Source organism: Lactuca saligna, chromosome 6, assembly GCF_052625555.1.
Source record: "Lactuca saligna cultivar CGN05327 chromosome 6, ASM5262555v1, whole genome shotgun sequence".
Lineage (NCBI taxonomy): Eukaryota > Viridiplantae > Streptophyta > Magnoliopsida > Asterales > Asteraceae > Lactuca > Lactuca saligna.
The window spans coordinates 95790247-95802795 of NC_136422.1; positions in this window are offsets into that span (position 1 = coordinate 95790247).

A 12549-nucleotide genomic window follows, 5' to 3' on the forward strand; every position below is an offset into this window, starting at 1 on the left:
AACTTAGGAAATAATCTATAGTGTATTCATTATGTTAATGATAATAACTTGGATAAAGCGTCATTATGGCATTGTCGTCTTGCACATATAAGCAAGAAACGCATAGGCCAACTCCAAAAGGATGGAGTCTTGGAGTCATTTAACCTTAGGTCGGATGATAGTTGCGATCATGCTTACTTGGAAAAATGACAAAGTCACCCTTCACCGGTTCTTGTGAGACGGGTGAAGGTTTGTTGGATCTTGTACCCACAGATGTGTGTAGGCCCTTCAAATATGCCATAAGGGATGCTAATCATTATTATTTGACTTTTACTGATAATTACAATAGATATGGATATGTCTACTTAATCAAGCATAAGTTAGAGACTTTCGAAAGGTTTAAAGAGTTTAAACAGGAAGTCAAGAATCAATTGGGCAGGAACATTAAGATGCTTCAATCCGATCGAGGTGGTGAGTATCTTAGTTCAGAGTTCCTCGACTAACTTAGGGAATGTGGGATTGTCTCACAATTGACACCTCCCAAGACACCATAATTGAATGGTGTAGCTGAGAGGTGTAATAGAACCTTGATTGATATGGTTCGTTCCATGATGAGTCGAGCTTTGCTACCAACCGCATTTTGGGGGTATGCCTTAGTGACAGCCGCCCAAATCCTTAATTTGGTCCCTACAAAGAAAGTTGCCAAAACTCCTCATGAGATGTGGACTGGTAAAGTACCCAAACTAGACCATATCAATATTTAGGGTTACGAGGCTTTCATGAGATGGAAGACTCATGATAAGCTCGAACCATGAAGCGAGAGGTGTATTTTCATTGGCTACCCACAACAATCCTTTGGTTACCTCTTCTATAGACCTAGTGAAAATGTGGTCTTTGTAGCAAGGAGGGTTGTCTTGAGAGAGAGAGAGAGAGAGAGAGTTCATAAGCCAAGGAAACAGTGGGAGGCAAGTTGACCTGGAAGAAATTCAAGAGTCAAGTGGTGAAGGAACTTCAAACCCTAGCGCTCAACTTGAGGAGGAAACTCCTGTTGATCCAATCGACAAGTTTGTACCTCTGAGGCGTTCCACAAGGGTTAGGAATGCACCTAAGCATTACTATGGATTCCATATTACTACGGAAGGTGATACACTTATCAGTGATGAGACACTGATAGGTCTGGATGAACCGAACAGTTACGCGGAAGCCATGGTAGGCCCTGAGTCAGCCAAATGGAAAGAGGCAATGGATAAAAAGATAAAGTCCATGTATGACAATCAAGTTTGGAACTTGTTTGATAATGTACCAAGTCATAAGACTGTAGGGTGCAAATGGATCTTCAAGAAGAAGACCGACATGGATGGTAATGTACACACTTATAAGGCACAAATGGTTGCAAAGGGTTTCTCACAAACTCCGGGAGTTGATTATGATGAGACATTTTCTCTAGTGGCCAAGATTAAGTCCATTAGGGTTCTGTTAGCCATAGCCGCATTTCATGACTATGAAATATGGAAAATGGATGTCAAAACTGCTTTCCTTATTGGAAAGTTGGCTGAGGATGTTTACATGAGTCGGCTAGAGGGTTTTGTCAATACTGAGTACCCTAATAGAGTGTGTAAGCTTGAGAAATCCATTTATGGATTAAAGCAAGCACCTCGTAGATGGAATCTTTGCTTTGCTGAGAAAGTCAAAGACTTTTGCTTTTCTAGGAGTGAAGATGAATCTTGTATGGATGTCAAAGCTAGTGGGAGTATAGTTAAGTCCTGGCTTGGGAAGTGTTTTCTATGAACGACCTAGAAGAAGCTGCTTATATTCTAGGGATAAGGATCATGAGAGACCAGAGTAAAATACTAATTGAACTTAGTCGGAGTACCTACTTAGATAAGGTGCTGAAGAGATTCGGCATGCAGGACTCCAAGAAAGGAGAGTTACCCATCTAGAGTAACGCCAGATTGAGTAAGACACAAAGCCCCAGTACTGAGGCTAAGATAGCAGAAATGAGTCGAATACCTTATGCTTTGGTTGTAGGATCGATCATGTATGCTATGATGTGTACTCAACCTGATGTAGCCTTTGCCTTTAGCATGGTTAGCAGGTATCAGGGGAACCCTAACAAGGCACACTGGACTGCAGCAAAAAATATCTTCAAGTACCTACGGAGGACTAAGGACTGGTTCCTTACCCTCGGTGGGAGTGATCACTTGAGAGTGGTAGGGTATAGTGATGCTAGCTTTCAGACTGATAGGGATAATTTTCGCTCTCAGTCAGGCTGGGTCTTTACCTTAAACGGAGGAGCAATTTCTTAGAAAAGTTCCAAGCAAGAGATAGTGCCTGATTCAACTTGCGAATTAGAGTATACAGCAGCTAGCGTGGCAGCAAAGGAGGCGATATGGCTGAAGAACTTCATTGGAGACCTTGGAGTTGTACCAGCTATTAAGGAGCCAATCGAAATTTTTTGTGATAGTGAAAGTGCTATGGCCTTAGCCAAGGAACCAAAGGATCATGGGAGATCATGAAACATCGACAGAAAATACCATTTCATCATACATCGAATAGAAGAAGGACTCCTCGTGGAAAAGAGGGTATCATCGGATGAGCATCCATCAGATCCCCTCACAAAGGGACTGACTCGGGTTAAGCATCTCCAGCATGCTCAGAGCATAGCGCTGAATGATGAAATTAGATTTAGAAATTAGATAACCTTGAAATTTGTAAAGTGTAATTGACATTAGATGATGAATAAAAGGTGTTTTATTTATGAGTAAAGTGTTGCTGTCTCTTGTCGATCGTTTACTTTATTTCTTTTGCATGTTTTGACTTCCAGAATAATTATGTTTAGTATATCACATTATTCGAACCTCCACACTCGGTCATATGTCGGAAGTAGGTATGAATCAAGACTATCATGATTGGTTGCAGAGGTCTAAGTTGTTTGACATGGCCACAACAATCATGAGTGGTCATAAGTTCTGAGCATTGGACTCAACCACGCTCACTGGAATCACTTCATGGAATTTATCTCGAGTGATCGTGAGATGGTAATATCATCTAAGTCTTCAAACCTAGAGATATGAGTTGTTACTTATAAGTTGGTTATGCATTGATTGTACGAAAACGCATTGGTAACTCGATGTTATTAAACGTGCTCTTGTGTATAATCCAATGAGTAGTAGAACAAACATATGAGTCGAAGTTTATCTATTCCTTCTTGGATTAGAAGCTGATATTTGGGCCCCTCGATGATTTTGTTTTGACCTATGTATCGGGCCCGATCAGAACTAAGTTGATGTGTTCAATTAGGTTCTTTGTCAAACAAATCGGAAGTCGGGAAACAAACTGCTGGACAATAAGTAAGACATTGTTCCATGTATATGTCTGGCTGATATCTAGAACAGAGGATTATATGATCATTTATCTTAAATGGCATATCATCATCTTCTCAGTTCCGAGAAACCTTGAAAGATCTACGATTGCTGATCGGTTCCTGAAGTCATACTTGCAATTATAGTTATTAGACTTATCCAAATGGGACACTGTTGGATAAGGTGTCTAGGTCCATAACTATTTCTGGTATGTACTTGACCCGACCCGGCATGGTCCATTTGGGTTGCATGGCACCATGTAATTGGATAGACTAAATGAGAGAAATAACACTTGTGGTTTATTAATATATTATAAGTTCTAATATATTAATAGTATTATTTAATTTTTTTGATCAAGAATTAATTAAGTGATAAAAAGATAACTAATTAAATATATGGGTTGATTATGTAAATCATCCATAACTTGTATAGTGGGCTAAGAGGCTCCATGGATTATCAAGTTGGGTTAAACCCATGGGATGCTCCATGGGAGTTACAAACCCATGGGTCATGGAAATGAAGAGTCATGACACATTAGGGCTTAAATGGTGTAACCCTAGATGTGTCAACACTATATAAGGAACCCATTCTCCACCAAAATCGGCTACACAAGTACAAGAGAGGGCTAGGCCGATTTTCAAGTGTGTGTATTCTCTCAAAGGTCATTCCAAAAGCATTTGGTGTTGTGTGAAACATTTGATGCATCACACTTGGGGTGCTATGCTCAAAAGGTTTCAAGGATCGTAATCAACAACAAGGTAAGTTATTTTATCTTTCATTCAAGTTAAAAATTGTTCCCCATCTATGCTACATAGTGTAACAACGTAAATTTTAAAAAAAAAAATTCATTTTTGTAAACATCAAAAACCATCGATTAATATTCCAAATTCAAACGTGAACAATGTTATCATAAAAAAATACATCCCAATGATCATAAAATAGTTTTTCCCCGACAATGTGTACGATCACGCCAGCGCCTTCCCACGATCCTCACTAGTACGTGAAACACATAACACAACAACTGTAAGCATAAATGCTTAGTGAGTTCCACAAAATACAACTTACGCACATACACCTCTCCAGGCCCTGACCTTCCGATCCGTGTGTCTCAGGGGACTTCCGTCCCGACTAGGTAAACCTTCTGGTCCTACCTACGTCAACCTTACGGTCCACATTACAACGCCTTCCGGCCCAATACATATACGCCTTCCGGCCCATAACATAGTGCCTTCCGGCCCATATCAAGCATATCATACATGGCACATATAAACGATTAACTTATCACATACGATGCATATAACTCATAACATATCTGACCTTCTGGTCACACAATAAAAACCCTTCTGGGTACAGTATAGTGAGAAAACTCACCTCGTGGAAAGTCTAAGATCTCGCGTACTCGCTATCTCCAAATCCCAACGACCACCCTACCTCGCCTAATCATAAAAAATATCATTTAATAATCAAAGACTTCCACAACTAAAACTTTACCTTTATCATCATTCCTCAGAGGGTAAAAGACCATTTTACCCTTCCTTGACCTAAAGTCCTCATGTTGACCAAAACCCTAAAAGTCAACAAAAGTCAACCCTGGGAGTACGCGGGGCGTACTGTTAGATGTATGCGGGGGGTACATCGCCAACCCATGGATCGGGGTCTCCACCCAGTACGTAGTGCGTACTGGAAGTTACGCCCAGCGTAACCATCAGATTCTTACACACTTCATTTCTGGTCTTAATCGGTTAAGCCATCACTCCAACTTCTAGATCCGACTCTGTTAATGTGTCTAAATCCATAAAGTCGAGACCTTTAAGCCTTGGCATGGCAGTAAAGGCTCCAACACTTCTTAACATCATTCTATTCCAACTCAAGGACCTAGATCTCATGCACGGTGCAATATTCACATCCAAGATGTCATTTTTATGAGTCTAAAACTCCAATAGATCAGAAATATGAAGGATCTAAGCTTATGGAGGCCATTTGCACAAAAAGTCTCCACCGTTGGGACTAAAACCCTACAAAATGGTACTTGAAGCATATAACATGAACCAAGTGACAAGATCCGAACTTTTTACCTGATAATGAAGCTTTAACCCTTGCAAAGCTCAGATCTACACTTGAACACCACTTCTAGTCTTTCCAATGAGATTTTCTTCTCCTTTGTAACCTAGGAATGGCACCACCAAACTTAGAATACTCACAAAAAAGCTTAAGAACGAATGCACACTCTTTTTAGGGTTTCTCTCTGAGGGATGCTAGCTGAGAAGTCCAGCCACACATTCCTTTTATAACCCTTCAAAGGAATTAGGGTTTTTAGGACTGGACCAGTTACGCCAAGCATAACCTTGGGTACGCCCAGCGTACCTGAGGGTGAATATGTCCAAATGAGGCGCGTGAGTACGCGCAACGTACACCTTGTACGCCCAGCGTACTCGCTTATCATGAAAACCCTAAAATGACAACATAACCAAGGTGAAGGGCCAAATAGAAGAATACCTGGATTTCGGGCTGTTACAATTCTTCCCCAATAGAACCAGACTTCGTCCCCGAAGTCTCATACTGAAAACAACTCTGGATACTGATCCTGCATCTCAGACTCGGACTGCCATGTCAGCTCGGACCCCCTCCGATGTTGCCACTGCACTTGTACCAGGGTTACTTCCTTGTTCCTTGGGAACTTAACCTTCCGATCCCTGATCGCCACTGGTCTCTCCACATAGTTCAGGCCTGCATCCACCTAAATATCATCTAATGGCACGACTGTCGACTCGTCGGCAATACATTTCCTCAACTGCGAGACATGAAAGGTATTATGGATATGCCCCAACTCAGCAGGTAGATCCAACCGGTAGGCTACCCTGCTTACCCTAGCAATTACCCTGAAAGGTCCAATATATTGGGGTCCCAACTTGCCCCTCTTCTTGAATCGTATCACTCTTTTCTAAGGAGAGACCTTTAGGAGCACAAGGCCTCCAACCTGAAACTCGAGTTCGGACCGACGCATGTCCGTATAACTCTTCTGGCAACTCTACGCGGTCAACAACCTCCACCTGACCTGCTGAATCTGCTCGGTCGTCTGGAGTACAATCTCCGTGCTACCCATCACCCATTTCCTGACTTCTCCCCAGCAGATGGGGTGCAACACCTCCTCCCATAAAACAGCTCAAAGGGTGGCATACCAATGCTCGAATGATGGTTGTTGTTGTACGAAAAATCTGCTAAAGGTAGATAGGTGTCCCAGCTCCCTCCAAAATCCAAAACACATGCTCGGAGCATATCCTCAAGCGTCTGAATCGTCCGCTCGCTTTGTCCGTCCTTCTGCAGGTGGTATGCGGTATTGAAATGTAGCCTCATACCCAACTCCTCATGAAACTTCTTCCAAAACCTGGAAGTAAAACGCACATCCCGATTTGAAAAAATCGACATCGGAACCTCATGCCAACTTCTCCACAGAATAGCTCTCACTGATGGCTAGAAAATGAGCACTCTTCGTCAGTCTATCCACAATCACCCAAATCGCATCGACTCCTCTCGCAGTCCTCGACAATTTGGTGATAAAATCCATGGTAATCTGTTCCCACTTCCATTTGGGAATCTCTAGCGGCTGCAATTTACCGTGCGGACGCTGGTGCTCGGCCTTAACCTGACGACAAGTCAGGCACCTCTCGACGAACCATGCAACATCCCTCTTCATACAGGGCCACCAATACTCCTTCCTTAGGTCCAAATACATCTTAGTAGCCCCGGGATGAATCGAGAATTTCGATCGATGCGCTTCCTCCATCAAAATAGTACGCGTACCGCCCACAAATGGTACCCAAATCCGACCCTGAAAAGTCATAAGTCCCCCACCATCCATAACGAATTCCGATACCTGACCGACAACCCGCTCCCTCTTCTGGTTTTCTGGTCTCGCAGCCTCAGCCTGAGCTCCTCGGATGGTGTCCAAAATCGGGGTCATCACCATCAACCTCATACAAATGTCTCGGATCGGGGTGCTTTCCTCCCTACGGCTCAACGCATCGGCCACCACATTAGCCCTGCCCGGGTGGTACAGGATCTCACAATCATAATCCTTCACCGCATCCAACCATCTCCTCTGACGCATACTCAGATTTGGCTGATCCATCAAGTACTTCAGACTCTTGTGGTCCGTGTAGATGGTACACCGAACCCCATAAAGATAGTGCCGCCAAATCTTGAGGGCAAACACCACAGCCCCCAATTCCAGATCGTCAGTGGGATATCTCGACTCATGAGGCTTCAACTGCCTCGAAGCATACGCTATAACGTGTCCCCTTTGCATGAGCACCGCCCTTAAACCCGATATAGACGCATCACAGTATACCACAAAATCCTCCATCCCTTCCGGGAGTGCAAGCACCGGGGCCTCGCACAATTTCTGACGAAGGGTCTCGAATGCGGACTACTGCTCCGGTCCCCACAAAAATGCAACACCCTTCCCGGTCATCCTAGTAAGTGGCACGGTGATCTTGGAGAAATCCTTGATAAACCTCAGATAATAGCCAGCCAATCCTAGAAAACTCCTGATCTCAATGGGCGATCTCGACACCTCCCATCTCAACACCGCCTCAATCTTGGCCGGATCGACCAATATCCCTTTCTGGTTAACAAGGTGCCCAAGGAACTGGACCTCTCGTAACCAGAAATCACATTTGGAGAATTTGGCATACAGCCTCTCCGATCTCAATACTCCAAGAATTTCCCTCAAATGCTCCTCATGCTGCTCCCTAGACCTCGAATATACCAAAATATCATCAATGAATACGATCACCGACTGATCCAGCATCGGCCTGCACACCCTGTTCATAAGATCCATGAACGCAGTCGGGGCATTGGTTAGCCCAAAAGGCATCACCACAAACTTATAATGTCAATAACGAGTTCTGAATGCAGTCTTCTGAATATCTTCATCCTAAACCCTCATCTGATGATAACCCGACCTCAAGTCTATCTTGGAGAACCAAGATGCCCCATGCAACTGATCGAACAGATCATCGATCCTAGCTAACGGATACCAGTTCTTAACCGTCAACTTGTTCAACTCCCGGTAATCGATACACATCTGGTGTGAACCATCCTTTTTCTTGACAAATAAAATCGGCGCTCCCCAAGGTGAGCTACTCGGTCGAATAAACCCCTTTCCCAACAGCTCCTAAAGCTGCGAGGATAACTCATGCATTTCTGGTGGAGCGAGGCGATAAGGCGCCTTGGCGATGAGTGCCGCTCCCGGAACCAGATCGATACAGAACTCCACTTGCCTTTCCGAAGGCACACCTGGTAACTCTTCGGGGAACACATCTGAAAACTCGCATACTACTGGAACGTCGTCAATCGAATTGGGCCTCCCCGTGGCCACTCGAGTGTCCATCACGTAGGCTATGAATCCACTTCAGCCCTGCTACAAACTTTGCCTCGCCCTGGCAGACGAACAAAACGCTGACCCACACCGGGTCCCCTCGCCATACACAGTAAGCACTCCCCCACTAGGGTCTCGTATAGTCACCACCTATCTCTCGCAGTCAATGACTGCCCCAAACTTACTCAACCAGTCCATGCCCACGATGACGCAGACATCCCCCATCGCTATAGGAACCAAGTCTATAGGGAACTTGACCCCAAAAATATCGAGCTCACATCCTCGAATCATGTCAGTGGCATATACCATTTTCTCATTCGCTATAGAAACTCACAGGGGTTGACTCATCACCTCCCGATCAATACTGATGTGCTAGCTAAAAGCCAACGATACAAAAGACCGACTCGCACCCGAGTCAAATAATACCAAGGCAGGTACAGAATTCACAAGAAAAGTACCTGCGCATATCATAATATCAGCACAATATCTTAGCATAAAAGTAAAAACACGAAAGAATACATACCAGCTACGACATCGGGCGCCGCACGGACCTCCTCTGCAGTCAACTGAAAAGCTCTCCCACGAGCCTTCGGAGCCTCGACTTTCACCGGCTGAGTCTCGGTAACCCTGGCAGCAGACGCAGATCCCTAGCGAAGCTGGGGGCACTCGGCCTTCCAATGGCCGGTCTGGTTGCAATGAAAGCAAACCATAAATCCCTTGGGGCAATCCCTAGCAATGTGCCCCTCCTTGCCACACTTGTAGCAAGCACCCGATCGACATGCCCCCTCGTGACCCTTGCCGCACTTTCCGCAAGTGTGGCCCTTCTGACCTCCCGTCCTCGAATCAGTGGACTTGGTCTGCTTGGCTTCCGGCTAGGACTGAGCCGGCCGCCGATCCACCCGTTGAGACTCGGCCTCCTCCCTGGCCTGGGTCTCCAACTCGATCTCTCGCTTCCTGGCATTCGCCTGGAGTTCAGCAAAGGTCTGATATGACGAGTTCGATACAAACTCCCGGATATCCCTCCTCAGTACACCCAAATATCGGCTCATCCGAGCCTGCTCAGTGGACACCTGCTCAGGGCAAAACATTGCCCTCTCATGAAACTTCCAAGTGATCACCGTAATAGAATCATTACCCTGCTTGAGGGTCAAGAACTCCTGAACCAACCGTTCCTTCTCACCGGGGGAACATACTCGTCTCTGAACATAGTAGTAAATCTCTCCCAAGTCACGGCTGAAACCTCCGCAAGAGTGAAGTTCGCCGTCACGAACTTCCACCAATCCTTTGCTCCCAGGCGGAGCTGGTTCAAAGCGAACCGTACCCTCAGATGCTCTGGACATGAACAAGTGTAGAAGCATCCCTCGATATCAGCAATCCATCTCATCGCAGCGATCGAATCCTGCATCTCGTCAAACTCGGGTGGCTTCGTGTTACTGAACTCCCGAAACAGCAACGAGTCACCTCCCTGCGGTCTGGTAGCGGCCACAGCTGCGGTAGCTGCAGCGGCTGCAGCCTCAGTCACTGCGGCGTACCGCTCATCAAAAGTCTCCATCAGTGTGGTCTTAATAGACCCAAACATCTCCGGAATCTCGGCCCGGATCGTCGCAGCCACCTCCTCGTGATTCATCTGACGAAGCTCTTCGTCACTCACACCGCTCATACTAGGTCTGTGGCGTGGTCCAACCATGATACCTCTGAAATACAACATAAAAAGATCAGAGACTCCATTTAGCATAATCGCACTCGATAACGCAACCCTACTCGGTCTCCGATACCCAAGGATTCTTACTTGGGTTGCCCACTGACCCGGTGTCTTCAGTAGTACGGGCCCAATACTACCAACTACACCGCATCAGCATTCACCCCAAGTCCACTTCCCCGAACCTCGGATCATGAGTACTCTATTCTTGCTATGCACTAGCTACCCATTCGCTTTCAAAGCATCTCATAGCAGCAGTTTTCCCTAGACTAAGGCATCATAAATCAGGCCACTCTAGTCCTAATATGAATACCTAGTCTACTAGCATGCGTATCATATCATAACATATCTCATAACACATATTGTAAGAGTATTTTGGGGATTTTACCGTTCGGGCGCTGGCTGACCGTACACACTGCTTCTCCTTTGGTTGTTTCGAAATCTCTTATCAGATTTTTTTTTCTTTTTTTGCTTTTATTAATTAAAAATTTTATCAAATCCCCAGTTTGAGTTCAGTTACACCCGAAGGTGTATCCGAATCCCTCAAACCAAGGCTCTGATACCAACTTGTAACAACGTAAATTTTAAAACAAAATTTTCATTTTTGTAAACATCAAAAACCATCGATTAATATTCCAAATTCAAACGTGAACAATGTTATCATAACAAAATACATCCCAATGATCATAAAATAGTTTTTCCCCGACAATGTGTACGATCACGTCGGCGCCTTCCCATGGTCCTCGTTAGTACTTGAAACACATAACACAACAACTGTAAGCATAAATGCTTAGTAAGTTCCCCAAAATACAACTTACGCACATACGCCTCTCCAGGCCCTGACCTTCCGGTCCGTGTGTCTCAGGGGACTTCCGTCCCGACTAGGTAAACCTTCCGCTCCTACCTACGTCAACCTTACGGTCCACATTACAACACCTTTCGGCCCAATACATATACGCCTTCCGGCCCATAACATAGTGCCTTCCGGCCCATATCAATCATATCATACATGGCACATATAAACGATTAACTTATCACATACGATGCATATAACTCATAACATATCTGACCTTCTGGTCACACAATAAAAACCCTTCCGGGTACAGTATAGTGAGAAAACTCACCTCGTGGAAAGTCTAAGATCTCGCGTACTCGCTATCTCCAAATCCCAATGACGACCCTACCTCACCTAATCATAAAAAATATCATTTAATAATCAAAGACTTCCACAACTAAAACTTTACCTTTATCATCATTCCTCAGAGGGTCAAAGACCATTTTACCCTTCCTTGACCTAAAGTCCTCATGTTGACCAAAACCCTAAAAGTCAACAAAAGTCAACCCTGGGAGTACGCGGGGCGTACTGCTAGATGTACGCGGGGGGTACATTGCCAGCCCATGGATCAGGGTCTCCACCCAGTACGCTGCGCGTACTAGAAGTTACACCCAGCGTAACCATCAGATTCTAACACACTTCATTTCTGGTCTTAATCGGTTAAGCCATCACTCCAACTTCTAGATCCGACTCTGTTAATGTGTCTAAACCCATAAAGTCGAGACCTTTAAGCCTTGGCATGGCAGTAAAGGCTCCAACACTTCTTAACATCATTCTATTCCAACTCAATGACCTAGATCTCATGCATGGTGCAATATTCACGTCCAAGATGTCATTTTTATGAGTCTAAAACTCCAATAGATCAGAAATATGAAGGATCTAAGATTATGGAGGCCATTTGCACAAAAAGTCTCCACCTTTGGGACTAAAACCCTTGAAAATGGTACTTGAAGCATATAACATGAACCAAGTGACAAGATCCAAACTTTTTACCTGATAATGAAGCTTTAACCCTTGCAAAGCTCAGATCTACACTTGAACACCACTTCCAGTCTTTCCAATGAGCTCTTCTTCTCCTTTGTAACATTGGAATGGTACCACCAAGCTTAGAATACTCACAAAATGGCTTAAGAACGAATGCACACTCTTTTTAGGGTTTCTCTCTGAGGGATGGTGGCTGAGAAGTCCAGCCAAACATTCCTTTTATAGCCCTCCAAAGGAATTAGGGTTTTTAGGACTGGTCTAGTTACGCTAAGCGTAACCTTGGGTACGCCCAGCGTACCTGAGGGTGAAC